The sequence below is a fragment of the Conger conger genome, chromosome 2, assembly GCF_963514075.1.
Source record: "Conger conger chromosome 2, fConCon1.1, whole genome shotgun sequence".
Classification (NCBI taxonomy): Eukaryota; Metazoa; Chordata; class Actinopteri; order Anguilliformes; family Congridae; genus Conger; species Conger conger.
In genome coordinates this window covers 51,529,834-51,551,854 of record NC_083761.1, presented here as the reverse complement: position 1 = coordinate 51,551,854, position 22,021 = coordinate 51,529,834, and the positions used below count along the sequence as shown (strand labels likewise).

Sequence of the window (22,021 nt, the reverse complement as noted above, 5' to 3'; positions counted from 1 at the left end):
CTCTTAACAATATAGTCGCTTCCTGGTGTAGTGTCACACATAAAATAAACAATTTAGCTTTTACTGCACTGACCCGTACCAACATACATGTCATTGCTACATAAAACACTGCATTTTCTATATAAAAAAAACGAAAAGTTGTGCCTGTAAAAAACACATATGTTTAAAATAAACATACACATGTCCAATGTTAATTCAACTAACACAATACATGAGTCCAATACGGACCATAATATATATGTTATGTACTATGTACGTAATAGCTGATTTAACACTGAATATTTTACTGTGTACATGCCTTATAGACAGGTTACATATACTAGACAAAAGAGTAGGTTTCTGATTCAGCTCATTAAGTGACAGTATGAGCAAGGATAAAACAGTAGGCTACAGCAATTGCGCTTGATGGTTGCCAAGGGGAACGCCAAGAGCTCTGTACTCATTCCATCTTCCTGTCTCTCCAGTAAAACTGCATGAGTGTGCTACTTCAATTTAATATAGAACCTGTAGCCTATTTTCAACATATTTGGCTGCAGTTTACAACATACACACGGAACATCTCACACATTCAATCGAATAAGAAACAGGCGCGTTTAGAGGGATTATGCATCATACAGCAATACGGAGCATCGATTGACATAATTGGACGCTACGTCTTGCAAGAAAGTGCAGTTCAAATAACCAATAGAAAATATGCCATGTAGCTTTATCTACGGTGCGACATGGCGCTTTATAAATGACATATTTTGTCATGTATTACTGGTTGTGCGGCATGTAAGATGACAATTGGTCTGTGGCCAAGTGTTTTTCCCATAGTTCATGTATTCCGTTATTCTTGTCTAGCACACACCCTCCCTCTGTGCGATATAGCTTGCTGCCTGTTGCCTGCGACTTTCCCTTCAACACTTCTTTTCCCTTAACAAGTGATAAAACCATCTCCCTGTTCATATATTTCATTCACTGTTTGTCGTAATTTCGATAAGTGGCCACAATATCTAAATGGCTTGGGTTAAAGTCGGATGAGGATGGAATACTGATTGATTTTATCAGGGGATGTGTTGCATACTGTAGGTGGCTGTGGAACATACCACACAGTACAAATGTAAGCATCGACCTTTAATAGCTAGCCTATACTGTAGAAGAGAATGATTGGCGGAAATTAGATGCCACCGCATTAATGTAGCTCGTTTTTATGTAGCCTATATCCAATTCTGAATAGGTTTCCTCCCTAGACTGGTTGATCCCAGTCGGTCATAGTGTGTGCTGTGTTTGTGCCGTTCAACTGCAGAGCTACGGATCTGGCGTAAAGGTGCAGTTTATGCTGGACAGCTAGTTGCGGCGTTTTTCCCCTTTCAAGCGCACTCGCGTGCTCTGCTTGTGAAGATGAGAAGAGGATTTTCATCATTTTGGCCCATTTACCATCGTAATTAACATTCTTCGTCAAACTGGTAAGTATTTTCTCTTCTTTTGTTAATTTATCTAGATTTGTCTATTTGATCCAGCCGTCTGACTGTGCCTTCTCAAATACATTGGAGAACGAGAAGCGTTGTGGTCGAAGCCTTGCAAAAGGGTGAATCAATCTGAGGTAGAGAGGGAGGGTTAAGAGCAAGCAAGGGAGACGGAGAAAGCCTGGAGTAGAGAAGACATCGAATGCACGCTGCTGCTGTTGAAGGAAAAGACGAGCGAAGAGGTATGGTGAATAGGAAATGGCAGGAAAGAAACTAATTTGCGCACGTATTGACAGGCTGCAAATGTGGAATGTTACCATTAAGAAAGCATATCTATTGTAAAGTTTGTATGTGGCATATGTGTGTGTGTGTGTGTGTGTGTGTGTGTGTGTGTGTGTGTGTGTATATATATATATATATATATATATATATATATATATATATATGCGATACCTGTCCAATATCGTAGTTCTTCAAATGGCGGTTTGTGGAAATCGTTAAAACAGAATTAATGCGGCAGTCAGTGCGTGTGGTGTATGCGTGTGTCGGAGAAAACGATTGGATTTGTCGAGCTGGCTAATATTTTACAGGGCCTTAATATGTATTCACATCCATAGAAGGATTAACATTAAGATGATACGATTTCAATCATCAAGCATTTGTGCTCACGAGACATACTTAAAAGATATATTCATATTGAACAAATAGAAATGTATTTGACGAGTTGACTGATGTCGTAGCTATAGCCATACGAGAATACATGAAGGGAAAAAGCGTGTTCGATGTGATGATGTTTTATGTATGGGCGTATTTTTGTATTTATTTGTGAAATGATTAGTGATGCCCCTTCTATGGACAGGCAGTAGCTAAAACGCAAGTTCTTGTGTAATACATGCTTGTGTTGAAATAGGCATATTCTCAGAATGTGTCAAATTCCAGAAAATACATGCATTTATGATTAGCATGCCGCGCGGGGTTATTTCTGTGAAATTGAGTTGATTATTTATTTAAACCTTGTCAAGACGACGATGCGTTCCAATTCATTAGCGATTACTGAGAAAATAGAGCCATATTCTGAGGAGGCGAATGGGTAATACAAAGAGGGAGATGACGAACTGAGTGGGGTTTATGACCTGTGCCTGTATCGTCGCGGTCAACATTATATATTGTTTTTCATGTAAGGCTTATGATTTAATTGTGAAAGCCCCCAATCTTTCACAAAAATGCGGAAAACAGACAAGGGAATCGGTGCGCGGCCTACACCACAGATTTTAAGCATACAGACTCCATTTTTGAGTTGATGGGGTGGTGATGGTCTTTGTGAGTATAACCACCCTTCCCCCCAGTGATTCCCACCTCCTACTACTAAAATATGTGAACAGGTAGCTAAGCTTAAACTTGATGAAGGAAGACCTGCACCTGAGTATTGCAAAATGCCACGTTGTATTTCTCATTAATAGGGCTTAAATTGTCGTTGTTTCTTAAGCCACTTGACCTTCATTTAATCTTTCTTTGTGCCAATATTAGCTACACTTAACTAGCTGTGACTCTGCTTATTCTTTCCTAAAGTACATTTAATCAGAATCTAAGTGATTATTTCATAAAATGACTACATTATGTTATTTTGCCCTGCATTGAGTTTGGGCGCTGCATTACAATGTTATTGGTGCACACTGATCACCACATAAGTATTGTGCATTTCTGCTGAGTTGTACAACGGAAATGCTGTGGTGTTGAGCAGTTTTATTTTAAATAGTAAGTAGGCTTGGGGTTAAGTGGACAATGAAGCTGGCCAACGTCTCGTTAAATGTATCGTAGCCACAGACATAAATTTACCCCATTCCTTAGATTAGAGTATATTATTTTGACTGGTGACATTAACATACAATGTTTTCACTTATAACATAGTTGCCTCATATTGAAAATCATATTATGAATGCATAGACCTAACACTTAAGTCAAAAAGTCAAAAGATGTGTTCTATCGCCATGCAAGCGCTCAGTCATTACAAAATAATGGAAAAAATGATATTGGCAATTTTGCATGCCATCATATAGCTTATTGTTTTTTTGAGAGAGGAGCATGAGAATGGTGCATGGGCAGTGTATGAGGGGGATTCACCCTTGTTCTTTTTTGTAGAAAAATCTGATGTGTTTTGGCTCTGTTCTCCAACACATGGATTTCAAATGAAATATTATGAGGTTAAAGGTCAGATTTACAGTAAAGCCTAGGATACACAGTTCCTCCATTTCGGGGGGTCATAACATAACATTTGGGAGAAATGGCTTCATAGGTGTTTCTGATTAGTCAGGTGTATTCAATTACTTCCTTAGTTGAGGTGTAAGAGAACCTTAAATATATAGTCCTGATTCTAAGGTTTTGACTGCCATTGGAGTCTGTTATTGGCGTGTCAACATGAGGACAGAGTTGTACCAATGAAAGTCAAGGAAGCCATTATGAAGAAATAAGGAAAAAAAGCAGTCTCAAGCATAGGCCAAACAATACGCTTACCAAAATGAACTGTTTGGAACATCATTGAGAAGAAATAAGATTTTAAATGTACACATGCATATGATGTTAAAATGCAGACTGTCAGCTTTAATTGGAGCATATTTACATCCATATTGGGTGGTTTTTCAGACTGTTTGTCAGAATGGGTAAGAAATGTGATCTAAGTGTTTTTGATGATTGTTTGTGCCAGACGTGGTTTTTGAATATCCGAGAAACTGCTGATCTCCTAGGATTTTCACACACAACAGTCTCTAGAGCTTGCAGAAAATGGTGCGAAAAACAAAAAACATCCAGTGAGCAGCCGTTCTGCAGGCAAAAATGCCTAGTTAATGAGAGGGTCAGTGGAGAAGGGCCAGACTGGTCAAAGCTGACATGAAGGTGACAGTAACACAAATAATCATGCATTACAACAGCGGTATGAAGAAGAGCACTCTGAGATCTCTGAACACGCAACGTGGCAACCCTCTTAAGTTGATAGGCTACAGCAGCAGAAGCCCACTAAGTCTAAAACATAAATTGAATAAATACCTAATAAAGTGCTCACTGAGTTTATATACATATATATGTTGCCCCAAATTATTTGCATTTGATGACTGCCTGAAGTCTGCAAGCTGTAGACATCGCCAGATGCTGGGTATCTTCCCTGGTGATGCTTTGGGGGAACCATGAATAGATTTGCAGTATAACTGCAATAACTTAAATTATTATGTTTTTTCATTCAGTGGTCCATTTGTAATGGAAGCCATTACACTATTTTGTCGAGCCAGTTTGGGATAAATTATGGGGCTACAACTGTTGGTGAGCTTCCATCATATTTACTGTTAACATGGTTTTCTGCAGAGCTCTCTGAGAGTGAAAATCAGATTGCAAAGCCACAAAGAGATAAGAAAAGGCTAAAAAATGTTCACATGTTCAAAATACTTTACCGTTGCTCCTTAAAAAGCACTGGCCAATAATAATTTGAACTAACGATTCACAAATGTGCTTTGATACTGTGTATGAAAGACAGTGTAGCCAATGAGCACATACTATAGTAAACTTAACTGCAGTTTGATGTTTATCAGTGTCTCAAGACCTTGTGCAATTACTTTTTGTTGCATTAAAAGTTTCCATTAAGCCACAAGATAATTATATTCTAATATGGTGTACACTCACCGAGCACTTTATTAGGTGTTTATTAGATGTATTTTTTGTACTTCTACTGCTGTAGCCTATCCACTTAGAGTTATGATGTGTTGTGTGTTCAGAGATGCACTTCTCCATACCACTTTTGTTACTGTCACTTTCTGCTTTGACCAGTCTGGCCATTCTTCTCTGACGTCTCTCATTAACAAGGTGTTCCTGTCTGCAGAACTGCAGCTCACTGGATTTTTTTAGTTTTTGCACCATTCTTTGCAAACTCTAGAGACTAGTGTGTGTGAAATGATGAGCAGTTTCTGAGATACTAAAACCATATTCTGATGGTTGATGTGAACATTAACTGAAGCTCCTGACCCGTATCTACATGAATGTATGCATTGCACTGCTGCCACACAATCGGCTGATTAGATAATCGCATGAATAAGTACGTGTAATAAAGTTAAAATGTTCCTAATAAAGTGCTCGGTGACTGTATATCAAGTACATAAGCAGAAAAATGAAATAGATTTTGATGTATAAAGTATGCAATTCATAAGGAAGAGTACAGGAATTCTGACAGGGCATCTCTGCTGTATGGATATTCTCTTCAAGTTCACTCCTGATTGATAACCTGCTAAATGTTAATTGAATGTGGATATAAATGACCAACACGAAATCCCTCTATCTTGGCCAGTATAAGGACTGTGTTCCTTTCAGGAGAAAAAAAGTAAAATCTCAAAGGAATAATACTATTTGTTTTCTTATATACATAAAATAAGTATGAAATGAACATGATTTAGATTGCACAAGGCTAGCCAGCAATTTCCAATCAGCCAACTCACTGTCATTGTGACCAGTTGAAAAGTCCTTGAAGTTTTTACAGCATATCTAGCTACAGTTCAAAGTGAGGTTAAAGAAGTGATACTTATCTACCTTGGCTGTGTAGGAACATTTCTGCTCTTAGAAACCAATCTACCTCTGTTTTTCAACAGGTGAAATTTCTATCACTTAGCTACTCTGAGGTGCTAATTTAGGCTTTTGTAGTTTTCCAATTTCTTGTCTCTGTTAATGCTGATACTTTTAAACCATGTATCGATGGACAAAATATTGAAGACCATATTGCTGACTTGCAGAAAATAATCAGTATATTCAAGGCACCATCTGGGATGAAGATTGGTGGCACATGGAAGGTGAAATGAGGTGATGTGATACAGGAGAGTGAGGTATAAAGATGAGGAGTGGTGACAAAGTGAATTGAATGACAAGGGCTTCCACTCCCTGGGAAATTTTCCTTCAGAAAACAGGAAGCATACCCACTTTCTAAAATATAATTTATACTATGATAAGTTAACTATTAGCTAGCCTGCTTGATTTAAACAAACCTTTCTTGTTCTGTAATTAGCTTAAGTTTTACATATTCATGGTGCCTAACTAGTTAGCTCCTGCCAGTCTAATAGGGGTATTTCATCAATAATTAATTTACACTTTCATCAGTTTCACCTTTTTGAAATCCAGCAAAAAAGCCATGTAGCAAGCAACACATATGAATAAGAATATAGGGATTGAAGGAGATTTTAGGTAATCTGTGAAAGGTTTTTGGTATGTTGGGAGGGTCTTTGTAGTTCTTGAGCCAGGGTTTTAGGTCAGCAAACATTACCTTTGCTTTACCGTTGCTACAGTATCTGCTGATTGGCCTAGTCAGGAAATACTTTCTCTGAAAGTATACATGTACAGTTGAAATACATTAAAACACCTAATTAAATTCAAAATTCCATTTGCGCATGCACTGCAAGAGTGGGATGGGATATGGTTTGCAGAGCTAGTTTTGTTGCCTTAGTGGGGAGTGAGGTTGGTGTGATGCATCTGTGGTGTATGCATGGGTGACAATGAGAAGAGGGTGTAATGCAATCTGAAAAGTCTGTTTATGTTGCAGTCTTTTTTTGGTAGCATCTGTGTAGATTTATGTGGGCAGTAGTGTGAACATGTGAGCTTCATCCTCTTGTTGACAAGTTTGTGTGGATGCATGCATCAGCAAAATAAGTAAACATAATCGGTTTCATGAATAAATTAAATCTAACCTATATTTGCAGTAATTTTTTCTCAGCATTCAGCTTGCATCCATTGCTTACATGAACCAAATTGTGACTATATTATCTATTTAAAATGGAAGCCTTTTAATGGTAATTCTGAGGATTTTTAACCCCTTAAGTCGCCTTAAGGGTTCTTTTGTATTCATTCCTTTTTTCAGGGCGCTATTTTCAATCACTATGGCAACAGGATATACCGCTTGAAAGCGTTAAAACTCACGGTTCTATCTGTATAACCTATGCCATTGCTTTAGTGATAATAGTTCCTTATTTCATAACATGTAGGTAGTACAAGTGTGGGAGCACCTCACCTTCTCCACATTTGGAAATCCACATACTACAAGAAATAAGTTAATGGCCAGTGTCCTGCGAACCAAATGCATAATATTTTCTCATTCTGAGAAACGTTGATAGAACTTCCATTGTTTAGAATAGAATTTCTCTGGAGGAATTACCATTGTTGTCAGTTTTGCCATTGTATACTTCTACAAAAGTACTTCTACATAGAAATTCTATTATCTACGTTTTGTGTAGGCTCTCTCGTACACAATGAGCCCAAGTACAACCATCTCTGACAAGTACTGAACATAGTTGCGGAGAAAATGCGTTACTGAAAATTCAGTATAACTTCAGGTCATCAAAGAACTGACTATGGCCATGTTTTTGAAAGCATTTTAGCTAATGACATTACATTTACAAAGGTGTATATTTTTTTAGACTTGCGTGAAAAATATTTTGCGATGCCTACATGTAAATAGGGATTTCCTTTCAAGGATCTCTCTCTGAGTGAATATTTCTGAGGAAGACAGCAAAAACACAATAGATGGCATTTTCAGTGAGGTGACCCCATTTTATATCGGTGAGCCGCTAAATACATTCTCAAAATATTTTATTATTAGTCAGTATGCTTATAAATAAGGAGCCAGCCAGAATAATATATAGCATGCAAAATTATGGAATGTGTTTGACTGGGGGGTGGGTATTTGACAAAAACTTCAATCAGTGGTCCTCAATGAATACATTTGTATACAGTGGTATTATTGTGATTATTGGGAGTTTGGGACAGAGAGGTAGGGGAGGGTGACAGGCGGGGGGAAGTTTCCATGTGTCCTTTTGGAGTCTCCAAATGTCCTTTTTGGAAAACTGCCTAGACATAGATTAGAAGAAACTATGCAGAATGCTCATTTCTTAAATTTGAAAGAGGATCTGTCCAGAAGCTTCAACTTCAACTGTGTTTGAGCTTCTGTAACTTTTATTTTGTAATATTTGGAGTATTATTTGGATTTAGTAATATTTGGATTATTAGTGAAAAGGGTTCAGGAATAGTAACCATTTCATTTTGGGTATGTCATTTTTAAGCTTGTGTGAAGAAAAGGTATGATATTTAATGGGTTAAATTATTAAAGAAAATCTCACTTTCATTGTTTACATACCCATTTCAGACTAAATGTATTTTGTAGGCATATCCATGTTGTTTTCAATTCCCCAGGAGTAGATTGGGCCCTTTTTCATAGACAATGCTTCCATCTGACATAGACTGTTTCCATGTGAAGGGGTTATAAAGTTGTACAGCCACCATAGTTTGGGAAAAAAATAGAGAGAATAGACCAGTGATCTTTGACCATGCATAGAGCAGGGCTCATTTGAGAGACTGTTTAACTTCTGATAATTACAAACTATCTAAAATGGCATAGTGGCAATGAATACCACTTTATAACAAGGAACCTGCATGAGTTGACACTAGTGTGCAATCTGTGTATCAGATTATAGGGTTGCACAGTTGCATTGCGGTGTTGTGAGGAAATATTATGATGAAATACTCTCAGACATAATAAGGATTCATTTAGCTGCGCTGTCTGTACATTTGAATGATTTGTATGTGTCGACTAAGACCATGCAGAACATTGTCAAAAACAGTCTTTCTACTGACCCCACTCTCATGAGAACATGACGCTTGCCTATCAGGGAATGCAAATTTTCACTGTGTAGGACTGTACCTGCATACAAAACTTCTTGAAACATTAATATTGGCATCAGAATCTCAAATTAATTAATGCCAACTCAACTGTCAGTGGTCTTTGCAATGCTGGGTAGAAACTGAGGTCAAACAGGTGATAAAGTGATGGTTGTATAATAATGCCATTATATACTACACTTATGTTGGAGAGGTAGTTTGTGACTGTAAGGAAGTAAAAGGGGTATTAAAAGATAGTGAGGAAGAATTATAATGCCACTGCTTTTGTCAACGGTAAGGAGAAAGTACCCTTGTTTGACTGATGGAATGCGTATCTGCACCTATAAAATGCTTGCAACAATGCAAAAAACAACATAATTAATTTTGGACAGAAGATTATTTAAAGATACAATCAATTACAAAATCTTTTTCTGGGGTTTTGAAATGTTTGCTATTGTCAACAAGATTGCTAGATGACGTGTTATTTTTGGTGTATGTAGCTGACATTTTCAAGCAATGAAATTTAGTACACTAGATGCATTTATATGGCGCTTTTCTCACACTCAAAGTGCTTTATTCTTAATAATATGGGGGAAACTCGCCCCAATCACCACCAATGTGTAGCGCCCACCTGGTTCAGCTAAGGTGGAGAGCGTGTTTTTAACCAATCAAATCTGTGGATGATTAGGTGGCAAAGTTGAAAGAGCCAGGTTGGGAATTTAGCCAGGACACTGGGGAACCCCCTACACTTTGCAAAGAGTGTCATGGGATCTGTAATGACCACTGTGAGCCAGGACCTTGGGTTAACGTCTCATTCGAAACCCAAGTGTCCCCATCACTGCATTGGGGTTGATTTGACGAGAGGGAAGATTGCCTTTTACTGGCTCACCCACACCAGTTCCTGCAGAAACTTGGCTTTCCCAGGAGGTCTCCCATCCAAGTACTAACCAAGCCCACACCTGCTTAGTTTCAGCCATTTGGCAGGAGCAAGGTGTATGGCTGCTAGCCGGAAAAAAAGAAGTAAATACATTTAAATAGGAAACCAATTGGCATGGCAGTCAGGGGGATTGTTGCATTGGGATTGTTATCAAAAGTAGAAGAACAATGAAGATGAAGATTTTCAAAGATGAAGAAGCAGAGGGACAATGGTTAAATAACCAATAAATAAAAAAAGTTGACAGTAGAGACATCCATCCATCCATCCATTATCTGAACCCGCTTATCCTGAACAGGGTCGCAGGGGGGCTGGAGCCTATCCCAGCATACATTGGGCGAAAGGCAGGAATACACCCTGGACAGGTCGCCAGTCCATCGCAGGGCACACACACCATTCACTCACACACTCATACCTACGGGCAATTTAGACTCTCCAATCAGCCTAACATGCATGTCTTTGGACTGTGGGAGGAAACCGGAGTACCCGGAGGAAACCCACGCAGACACGGGGAGAACATGCAAACTCCGCACAGGGAGGCCCCGGCCGACGGGGATTCGAACCCAGGACCTCCTTGCTGTGAGGCGGCAGTGCTACCCACGGCACACAGTAGAGACAGATCGTGATTAAACAAGGTGAATAGCTGTAGAATGGCTAGCTATTAATATTCTCCAATTAAGTCATAATAAATTCAGAGCTACACTGGATTCAGACAGCAGTGCAGTTGTAAATATTAAATTAGATTTAAACTAAATTCTTAGGTTAACGAGAATATGAATATGAACAGGATTCGGAAAAGAAAACAGGAGTGAAAAAAATAAACAACTAGGATAGGTGCTGAGATATATCTAGGAAAGACTAGACTTGACTCTAGGTCTTCAGTCTGTAAAGCATTTTTAAAAAAGTTCTTGTTTTGTGAGACTGGTTCAGCAAAAAATCATGTAATCTGAGTGGTTCATGTAATTACTAAGTTTTAACTAGTGTTGACTAAGAATTTGCTTCCATTGTGCCAACCCTCCTTCCATTTATCCTTTTACCCCCCCTCCCTCCACACTGATTCTACTTTTGCTTGCCCTCCAGAATTGCTTTCCACCATGTATAGCAGTACTCACATCAGATGAAAATAAAGACATATAAAACTAAATAGTAAATACTGTTTCAATACATTTCCTCTGATGTTTCAATGTTTTTTATTAAGTAATGTCATTCAACCATTGGTGTGAAAATTATTTGTATAGATATTGAAATATTGGAAAAAAATCTAACAAAGTGAAATTGTCAATATAATTTCATTTCATTCAGTTAATCTCAGTCTAAAGGAATTATATTGTGTCATTCCATCACTTCCTCTTTCACTAGAGTATAAAAATGAAATAACAGACACTCAAAATATACCTTTGTCATCCATCAGTGTGAGAAAAGCCAAATAACCATCAATTCAGAAGAGACAAATGGTAATTGACCAACACAAGTCTGGTAATAGGTACAAAAAAAATAAAAAAAATAAACATATGGAGTGGTTACAAACTTGCCAGGAAAAGGACACAAGTGCAAGTTGTCCCCACGGATGGTGAGGAACATGGTGAGGGAGGCCATAAAGAACCCAAGGATCATAGTTTAAGAATTACAGAGACTGCATCTGGGGGTCCTTACTGTGCACAATAAACAAAACCAAGCTTCTGGAGTTTGCAAAAACATAATTGGAATTTTGGTTAGATGAGACAAACATTTAATGTCTTGGCCATACACAGCATCAACATGTTTACATAGAACATGTCGGAATGCATACAAGGAGAATCACCTTATATCTACTGTCAAATATGGCCATGGGTCATTGATATATAGCCTAGATATCTGGTCTGAGCTTAATGGTGTCATATCTGGTCTCAGCATAAATAATTCAACAAAGTACCTGTCACGTCCGTGCCCTTTTTTCCTATTGTTTCTTTCTTTCTCTGTGCTTGCACTCCACTTCTTGTTTTCCCTTTCTCCCCATTAGGTTTCTCCACCTCCCACTCCTTATATATATTCCCTTCCTGTCTCTTGTCATTTGTTTCACCTGTTTCTCTTTGTGTGCTCGTTTGTAATGTATTTAAGCCTGCTTGTGTGTTTAGCCCTTTGCTAGTTTGTCAGTTCTGAGTTGCAGTCTGTTCTGTTCTAGCCTCTGTTTCCTGTCTGTTTACTTGTGAGTGTTCTGTTCTGTTCTTGGACTTCTTGATGGCAACCCCTGTCTAGCTTCTTGGATTGTGTATTCTTGGATTGTGTATTTTGTACCTTTGGACTGACTACTCTGTTTTTGGATTTTGTCTTGTTCTGCCTGTTTTCAATGCAGCCTGTTGTACTCTCCTGTGCCTGGTTGCATAAAACACCTTAAGTGTAATTTCTTGTCAAGGTTTCCCTTAAATTTAAGAGTGTTGCAGAACGAACCCTTAAGTATCACTTAAGGCTTTACTTAAGTGAAATTCCAGAAACCCTTAAAAACTCCCTTAAGTATTGTATTTTCTTTTAAGTAATCCCTGAAAATCAGTTAAGTGTTGCATAAAACACCTTAACGACAAGTAGAATCTAAGGTTTGCTATACATTACCTTAAGTCACAGTAAACAAAGAAATTGAAAGGTTTTTTGAGCCATTGGAGGAGGAAAATGTGATGGAGATAATCTTGACTACGTGACATTCTTCAATATAGGCTAGATATTTACGAGATTGTAAACAAAGGCAAACTCGATCATCCAACGCAATGGAACCATGCCATGCCCTGTATATTACAACTTTGCGCTGGGTTTTTTTGCTAAGATGTTTCAAAGCAGTGCAGAAGAATGCTTTACTCTGGCTTACTTTGCTTGTTGCAATGTTCTGATTTCATTGGGAGGTCATGCATAATGTTGTAACCTGAATTGGCAGGGGTCCACATCCTATCAAGCAATGTAACTTGCATTAGTTTATCTTCAACAGCGCCATAGAATTGTAACTGATCATTTGGGCTTTGAACATTGATAGATAACATACAGCAATTTTAACATTGCTGTACAGAGTTATCTAAGGATAGCTAACTACCTAAAGGTGTTAAACCTAAGGTGTTATTTGCAACCGGGCACTGATCCCTTACTCTGCACATGGTTCCTCTGTCCTGCGCGCTGACAGTCCCAGGACATTTTGGCAGAAAATCTGGTTGACTCTGTTAAGAAGCTTAGACATTGTCATAGGTACATCAAAATACATCAAAATCCACACAGAAGTAGTTAAGTAAAAACAACAGCCATGTTTTGCAATGGCCATCTCAGTGTCCAGACTTTCCATGAAAAGCCTGTGCCTACTGTAAGTAAGACAGCGGACGTTTATGGCAAACTATGTTTGCAGCAAATAGTCACTGTTGAACGATTTTGAATGAATATTCCATTTAGTTCCCACCAACGCATTTTGAATACAGATGGATGCGACTTAGATTAGCTAGGTGACACTGGGGAACCCCTTACACTTTGCAAAGAGTGTCATGGGATCTTTAATGGCCACTGTGAGCCAGGACCTTGGGTGAAAATCTCATTCGAAACCCAAGTGTCCCCATCACTGCACTGGGGTCGATTTGATGAGAGGGAAGATTGCCAGTGTAGGAGGGTTAAAACTGGGTGAGGAACAGCCAAACTCTGCTACCAAGGTGAGGTTGCTGAAGACAGTTTAATGTCAGAAGTCATACACTATGGCAAGACTGAGCACAGCAACAAGACACAAGGTAGTTATTCTGTATCAGCTAGGTCTCTCCCAGGAATAAATTTCAAGGCAGACAGGGGTTTCCAATCAACTATGCGGAGAAGTCTGGTCGGATGTGGTCTTCATGGAAGAATTGCAGCCAAAAAGCCATACCTCCGATGTGGAAACAAGGCCAAGCAACTCAACTATGCACGGAAACACACAGGAACTGGGATGCAGAAAAATGGTAGTAGTTTCTCTGGGCTGATGAGTCAAAATATTGAAATATTTGGCTGTAGCCCAGGGCAGTTTGTTTGCCGAAGGGCTGGAGAGCAGTACAAGAATTAGTTTCTGCAGGCAACAGTGAAACATGGTGGAGGTTCCTTTGGGGCTGCATTTCTGCAAATGGAGTTGGGGATTTGGTCAGAATTAATGCTCTCCTCAATGCTGAGAAATACAGGCAGATACTTACCCATCAGGGAGGCATCTGATTGGCAAGGACCCGAAACATATAGCCAATGTCATTAAGATCTATCTTCAGCATAAAGAAGAACAAGGAATGATGGTATGGCCCCCACAGAACCCTGATCTCAACATCATTGAGTCTGTATGGAGTTTCATGAAGATACAGAACCATTTGAGGCTGCCTAAATCCACAGAAGAACTGTGCCGAGTTCCTTCAAAAACTGTGCATACCTAGTATACCTAGACGAATTGATGCTGTTTTGAAGGCAAAGGGTGGTCACACCAAATATTGATTTGATTTAAATCTGTTCATTCACTTCTTCTGTTCATGAATTTTGTTAATTGATAAAAAGAAACTATTTTTTTCACAGCTGCCTAAAACTTTAACATGTGTATGTATGGCTATGAAGAATTTACTAAATTGAGGAAATAGTTCATTTTGATTTCAGCTTGTTTTTAACTCTACCAACTCAATGCTGATTTATCAGGTACTGATTCAATTCTGAAGAGACATCTATAAATAAAAGATGCTTCAGCATCAAGATGCTTAAAAAGGAATTCAGCAAGGTGTGGACCTGCAATAAACAAATTGCAGGTCCTCCACCTGCCACAAGATTTCCCCTATAATTTGTTTCTCGAATGTTTTCATGACCAGAGCAACTGGTCTAAAATCATTTTAGGGATCAAACCCTTGGGCGGCTCTTTATTGACTACAGGGATGTTTGTAGTTGTTTCCAAATCCTAGGAACCCTTTGTAGTTGGAGAGATAACATCAAAATGAAATAAAAGTGTGTTGTTTAGCACATATCTTCAGCACCTTGCCGCGTTGTCAGGTCCAGGACTCTTCCTGGTGTGGATATGTTGAAAAATGTTCTTAATACTGCTGATATCACTAAGAAATATGGGACCAGCTTTTGGCTTCTCCCATAACTCATTAATGGCAGATGTAAATGGATGATAAAATCTCAGATAAAAATCATGAATTAGCCCCTATTCCCAAGTTTCTATTTTGGAAAATTGTTATCACTTTGTTAGGGATTACTGAATTGGGAAAAAAGGAGATATAACTGGTAACAACATTAGTGAGTTCTTCTACACTCAATAAGCACTTTATTAGGTATTTATTAGACTTATTCCTTAGATTTATTAAGTCTTCTGCTGCTGTGTTAAAAATTTCCCAGTATGAAGACTGGAACATCTGGAGAGATTGACGGCATCTTTTGTGTCATAGCGTTGAAATGCACACCCTTCTCCGACTGAATTCTCCCATACACTGGGTGACGCAATCACCAATTGCACATCGCCCTATGGCGCTAGCAGCTCCATTCAGTACTGGCACTGAGACGGGTGCGTGGGGGTTGGACCCAAAATGCACGACTCAGAAACAATAGTAATATAAAGACCCCTCAGGGCTTTATTCGGGACGAATCCCAGGAGAGTAGTCAACACAAGCAAAGTCCATACACGTAGATCCAGCCAAACAAAAAGTAAACAAACAAAAAGCACGGTGCCGAGGGAAGAGGCAAACTCGTAGTCGGTAGACGTGCAGGGAGGTCCGGTAGCAGGAGAGCTGTCAGCGGGGCAGATGAACAGACGGACGGCAGGCAGAGGCGTAGTCGTGGACGAAGCGGGAGTCGAAACCATGAAACAATCAGCGAAGCAAAAGTACAAAACCGGTAGGCAAGGACGAAGTAAAAAAACAAACGATGGTCACAAAACAGAAATCAATAAACAATGGTCGGTAAACAGGCGTGGATCGTAACGTGTAATCAAACCGTAAATAATGCTCAAGAGTTGCGTGGTAAACAGAGGCAGACAATTTCGCAGTGAACAGTTGCGCGACTGGGCTATAAATGCAGGTGTAGACAGGTGTAGACAATTAGTTAGAGCGTAGCAAGGAAATGGAAAACAGGTGCGATGGATGACAAGTTTAACAAGGAGATTAGTAATCATTAGTAATAAACCTATCCTGCCCTAGCATTAGTAAATTAGTAAATGACATGCACGAGAAACGTAAGGTAACATGAACACATGATTAGTCTTGTTAGTTTCTACCCAATCCTGATCTAGCGTTAGTAGTTTTAGTAAATAGACAAATAGAAACATTAGGGGAGTGAAGGACAGAACGAGAGAGAGAGAGAGAGAGAGAGAAAAGGCGGAACGCAAGGTTTGCGGAAAAACATGTAAAAGTGTATGCATAACAACGACCAGTTAACGTAACAATAAACATAAATCGAAACATAACACAAAGCGAAACTAAGACGATAATCACTCAACATAACCAGGTAATATAATCGTAACGAAACATAACTAGACATGACGAGAAAATAAATCGTAACAAGAAATAAACTAAACAACATGACGAACCTAGACTAACATAATACAACATAAGACACTACGTGACTAAGACAACATGAATAAACATAAATCAACATAAAACATGGTGAGACAGACCTGAAACGTGACAGGCACACTCTGGACTTGATCCAAGACCATTGGCCTCATCCTTGCACCACAATGTAGGGCCTTGACCAAATGATCCATCCAACTGCCCATAATGTTTGTTTTTTGATGGTTAAAAGAAGTTAGTCTGTATTTTAAGTACCTCATTTTATATCAACTATACTAATTGATAGATCATTGACACTATGGGCCCTATTTTCCGGCTGGCCCCTGGATTGTTGCGGGCTGGCATGCTATCGACTTCCTATTTTCCAGGCGATCCAGATGCCGCTCACCGAAATGGGAGGAGAGCCACTGCCTTGGGTGTGACAGTCAAGAGCGGGAAGCTCATTGCCAATTTGGTGTAGCTTATTGCAATTTTCTGGTCAGACAGGTCTGCATTTCACCATTTCTGCTCAACTCATGTCTAATCAGCCTACTCAAAAGCCAATTAACAGTTTTCTTGGATTGTAAGCTGTTCAGTTTGTCTTTGATATAAATGTCACAAGCACGAGTCTCAGTTACATTGCATTTATTGTTCAGTTATTTTTTTCTTTATAATTTTAATTCCTGTATTTATTTCTGTTTTTAATTGTTTGTGGCTATTCTCATTGTAGACTGATCCCTCGGGTATTTCATTATTTTCCGTACACTCGTCAGTAATGAACAATCTTTTCATTTGAATTATGTGAAACTAGTTGAAATGATAGCTACAGTAGACAAATTATGGATAGACTGCATTTGTAAACTCTGATAAGTCAATGCAATATTTTGCATTTTGCAATATTTTTTCTCTTTTGGCATAATAAGTAATATGTAGTAAATCAATATCAATGTATATGTGAAGTTTGTTTTAAACAGGCATTGATCACGATGTACTGGTTACTGTCAACATCTTTGAGCAGTCTTATACGTATATCTGTTAAGATAACTAAACTTCACAGTGTTTCCAATTCATGCCAATACTGTATATGCAACCTGCATTAAGTATATTAGGTATAAACAATGACATGTTGTTACTATAATTTTTTGGAGGGCAGGCTACATAGTTAGGTAGCCTAAAAAGCAAGTGTGCAAACCCCAAATGCTGAATTTTCAAAAATCACTCAGTTAAGTTAGTGATATCATTCATATGAATTCATTCATTAACAGTGCATTATTTTTTTCTGTTGTCTGAGCAACAATTCATATAAAGTCACCTACTGGTGCTAACGGCTTGGTTGCCTCTGTTATGATCTTCCGTGGTTTTATTTTGTTTAGTAAAACGTACAAAATACTTGACAAACTTGATGTGTCAGTATTTCTTAGTTATAGAATTATGTTGAAAGTATTGAGCTACAGATTTAATGGGGAATTAAAACTAGCCCATAATAAACTTTTAATTGAAATTATGACAGAACAATAGAGGTTGTTGTAGAGGTACACAGCAGGTTTGAGATTGACATGACTGTTTGGAAGTATGACATGAAAGAGCTAAGAGACAAGGCAGCTACCAAGAGTATGTGTGCAAGTGGTGGAAATACTTTGGGAAAACACTGCTGAATGTCACCACTTTGACACAAAGTCAGAAACCACTGAAGAATTATTTCCACAAGCAGGGATGGGTAGCGTTTTACCACCTTTCCTAGGGCACCGCAGCCATATAGATTATCAGACAAAGTACTCATGGTAATATGGTAGTTCTATTTAAAAGGGCATTACAGCCAAAATACAGCAATAACCGTATTCATTGCAGCCCTGCCAAAGTGTTTTAACTAGATGCGCAACCTCCAATGTTCAACCAATAAAATACACGACTGACCGAGGAAAAGTGAAAGTTTAGAGATAGTGCTCACCTCTCAACATTATTGATTAATGCAAATGATTTTGGCAGTTAAATATACACTCACCGAGAACTTTATTAGGAACATTTTTACTTTATTACACCTACTTATTCATGCGATTATCTAATCAGCCAATTGTGTGGCAGCAGTGCAATGCATACAATCATGTAGATATGGGTCAGGAGCTTAAGTTAATGTTTATATTTACATCAAAATGGGGAAAAAAATTGGATTTCAGTGACCTTCACCATGGAATAATTGTTGGTGGCAGACAGGGTCATTTGAGTATCTCAGAAACTGCTGATCTCCTGGGATTTTCATGCGCACTAGTCTCTACAGTTTGCAAAGAAGGGTGCAAAAGACAAACAAAAAAAATCCAGTGAGCAGCAGTTCTGCAGACAGAAATGCCTTTTTAAGGAGAATGGCCACAGTGGTCAAAGCTGACAGGAAGGTGACAGTAATGCAAATAACCACACATGACAACAGTGGTATGCAGAAGAGCATCTCTGAACAAACAACGCATCATAACTCATAACATAAGTGGATAGGCTACAGCAGTAGAAATAAAAAAATAAGTCTATTATAAACAATACATTATCTTATCTGTGGACAAGAGTAGGACATGGATTGGTTTAACTTACATTTTTCTGGATCCCTTTGAAGTGGAAGTATTTTCAATAATGCAAGAAAAATGCTGAATAATATATAATTGAATTGATTTTGAGTATTTCAGCATGTTCAGTCCATTACAATTCTGCGGGGGGGAGATTTACATTTTAACCTATGGCCGAGTATGTTCTCCTTCCTTACAGTACACTGGAGATGTGTAGTAAGTGCTGTGCATAGGTGTGTGTTTGTGTGTGCGCGTGAGTGTGTGCATGCATGTGTATGTATTTTAGGAGTGGGGTAATAAGCTACCTCTTATATCTTTGAAATTCTATATTTATTATATAATAACAGACTTAGCAAGATTGCAGTCTTTGTCCATGCTTTGAAATGTTTTTGGAATTAAAATATATAAGATAATAAAAACTGTGACATAATAAAACTGCAAGATGGCGATGCCCGGTTGTTAAAAAGACCATCTACTAGCAAGAACAGATTCTTATCTGCCTCTTATTTGCAAAGCAGGGTAATAAAATAGCAGGCGCCCCCATGCCATTTTAATGGCTTATAAGGCTGAGCGAAGACTGAGACAATAAAAGGCATATTCTACCAATTCTTGATAACATTTCTCTGCGTCAAAAAATCATGTTCCAATATAAGAACAAAAATATACAGTTCAGAAGTTGCATGGATAAACACATTATTTATTTTTCTTTTTCACTTTTATTGCACATCCGGCCAATATATTTCCGGTTTGGTAGAAATATAAGTTTGTTTTGCAAATTAATCAATGGAGACACATTTATGGAACCAAATATCCCACCTGGTTATGAAGCTACAGTATGACTGTCTTATGACTAACATTGATTCATTTCGTAATCCATTCAGCCATTTTCAAGAAAACTATGTTTTTGTCAGGACTATACCTAAGCAAATGTCAACTTATTGTTGTTGCGTAAAGGCATCGTTAGGTCATTTCAGTACTGAACTAATTTAAAACATGGCAATTTTCTTGTACAGGGTTTCCTTTCAAACAAGGTATAATGTGTCATATTCAGGTGACGGACAGTTTAGGAATATTGTTGTGTTCACATAGCAGAATGAATATTCAGACGTGCATAAAACATCCAGTGATCGTTTGCGTTGAACTTGCGATAGATAAACCTGTAATTCTACTGGAAAATGGCCAAATGATTGACCTCATTTTTAAATAAAGTTCCATTTTAAATATGATGCAGGTTCGTTAGGGTGAGTAATCCTTTTTTCTGAGAGCTTTTTTGACACCTTAAGTTCACGTAAATTTTCTTTAGTTTTTGTATAATAGAAAAGTTCGCTTTTCTGTTCATTCATATGTCTGGACAAAAAGATATGCAGATGTTTCTTATTTGGAGAGATGTTAGGACACTTGAGGAGACCTGGGTGCAGTTTCGGGAAAACTCATGTGGAATTTTAATGCCTGTAGATATCTTAAATATAGAGTAAATCTGGGTTGGACCTTGACTAAGAAATTTAGATATTCAGTGTTAAACTATAAATACATGAATGTTCTTTATAACATTGAATTATTAGTGCTAAATTGAGATACATTATGATGTTATAAATGAAAGTGGGTGTCAAAAGTGGAGGGTCCATTGGTCCCCTGCCCCCTCCATTTCTGTTGCCCCTGCTTCAGGCAAAAGGTTCTCTCAGGAATTGTAGGATCTCCAAGTTTATACGATCACAGATTAATCTACAGGACAGGGCCTCTTCCTAAGAACATTTTCATGAGCTTACTGCTAGTACTTACATTTTTCAATTATCAAAAGTCTTCTGACAGTTTAGGAGAACACAGATAAGCATGAGCTCTCCTCCAAAACTCGTGATCATAAACCATTGCTTCTTTTGGCTCGAGGCAAGCACAGATAATTAATTTGGAGGAGAACACTTGATATGTAGCCTGTGCAGTTAGAGTGTGGGGGTCTGATTAACCAGAGGGGATCACTGGTACATGATGGGACGCACATGTCCCCCAACACTGATGAAATCTTTCAAGACATAGTTATGTTTTATTATTTAAGCTGTGCTATGCTGTGCAAATAACAAAGCATTCAAAGTAAAAATATATTGCAAATGTAAAACATGGATCTTATCCAATAACTTGACAGAAATGTATAGCTTAACTAGTGACTCTTTATTATTTGTGAGGAATGTGCTACTTCTATTCTGTTCCTCAAGGCACACTTTGCTGTATTATCGCTAAACACACCAATTGCACCAACTGGCCATAGCGCTGCATCTGGGTGTAAATTCTATGCCTACTACAGGGTTGCCATAAGTTAAACTTTCAGACTGTTCACTGAGGTAACATTCTTTGAAAAAAAAACATCAACCTCTGAATATTCTGGGTCTCTTTTATAGATTGCACAACCAGTGTGCTGTGACACGCGAAATACTTTTCAGAGATTAGACAAATCCTCTCAACATGGGCCTATATGGGGATAGTGAGTTGATTTAACACTTTGTTTATTGGCTTGGCACATCACTAACTGTATCCTTATTTTCCTGGAAGAAAGGCTGGCATGGTTACCAACTATTTTTGGGTTCCAGCTGTGAAGCAACTTTTCAGGTTCCGAACCAATTTATTTTCAGTCTGAACGCGCTGGCCGGTTCAAAATTAGGTTCGGGAACGGGCACGGAGCCTTGCCGGTGTGAAAGGCCTAAAAGTGACTTATCTAATCAGAGAGGACTATGTTAACTATGGGAAGGTTGGAGGATTTATGTGTGTGCCTGTGTGCCTGCTTGTGTGCGTACATGCGCATGGGCCGTGTCTCTTTGTTTCTAGACAAAGAAAGGCAAATGGAATGTTGACAGCATTTGTGTAGTGTGTATGTAGGTACAGTAGGATCAGCGTGGTTCAATTACTTTAGTTAGCTACAAAGGAATATTGCTTCCAGTAGTGCCAGGGAGG

General features: G+C 38.4%; 1 protein-coding gene across 1 annotated transcript in view; it reads left to right on the top strand.

Annotated features, from left to right (window-relative positions):
* Nucleotides 1-1,335: 1,335 nt before the first annotated feature.
* The window catches only part of LOC133122958 (leucine-rich repeat-containing protein 4B-like), a gene marked incomplete at its 3' end in the record, with an annotated part of 62,004 nt that continues 41,318 nt past the window's right edge, over nt 1,336-22,021 (top strand). Inside the window, exon 1 of the mRNA XM_061233253.1 lies at nt 1,336-1,448. The remainder of the gene's footprint in view (nt 1,449-22,021) is intronic.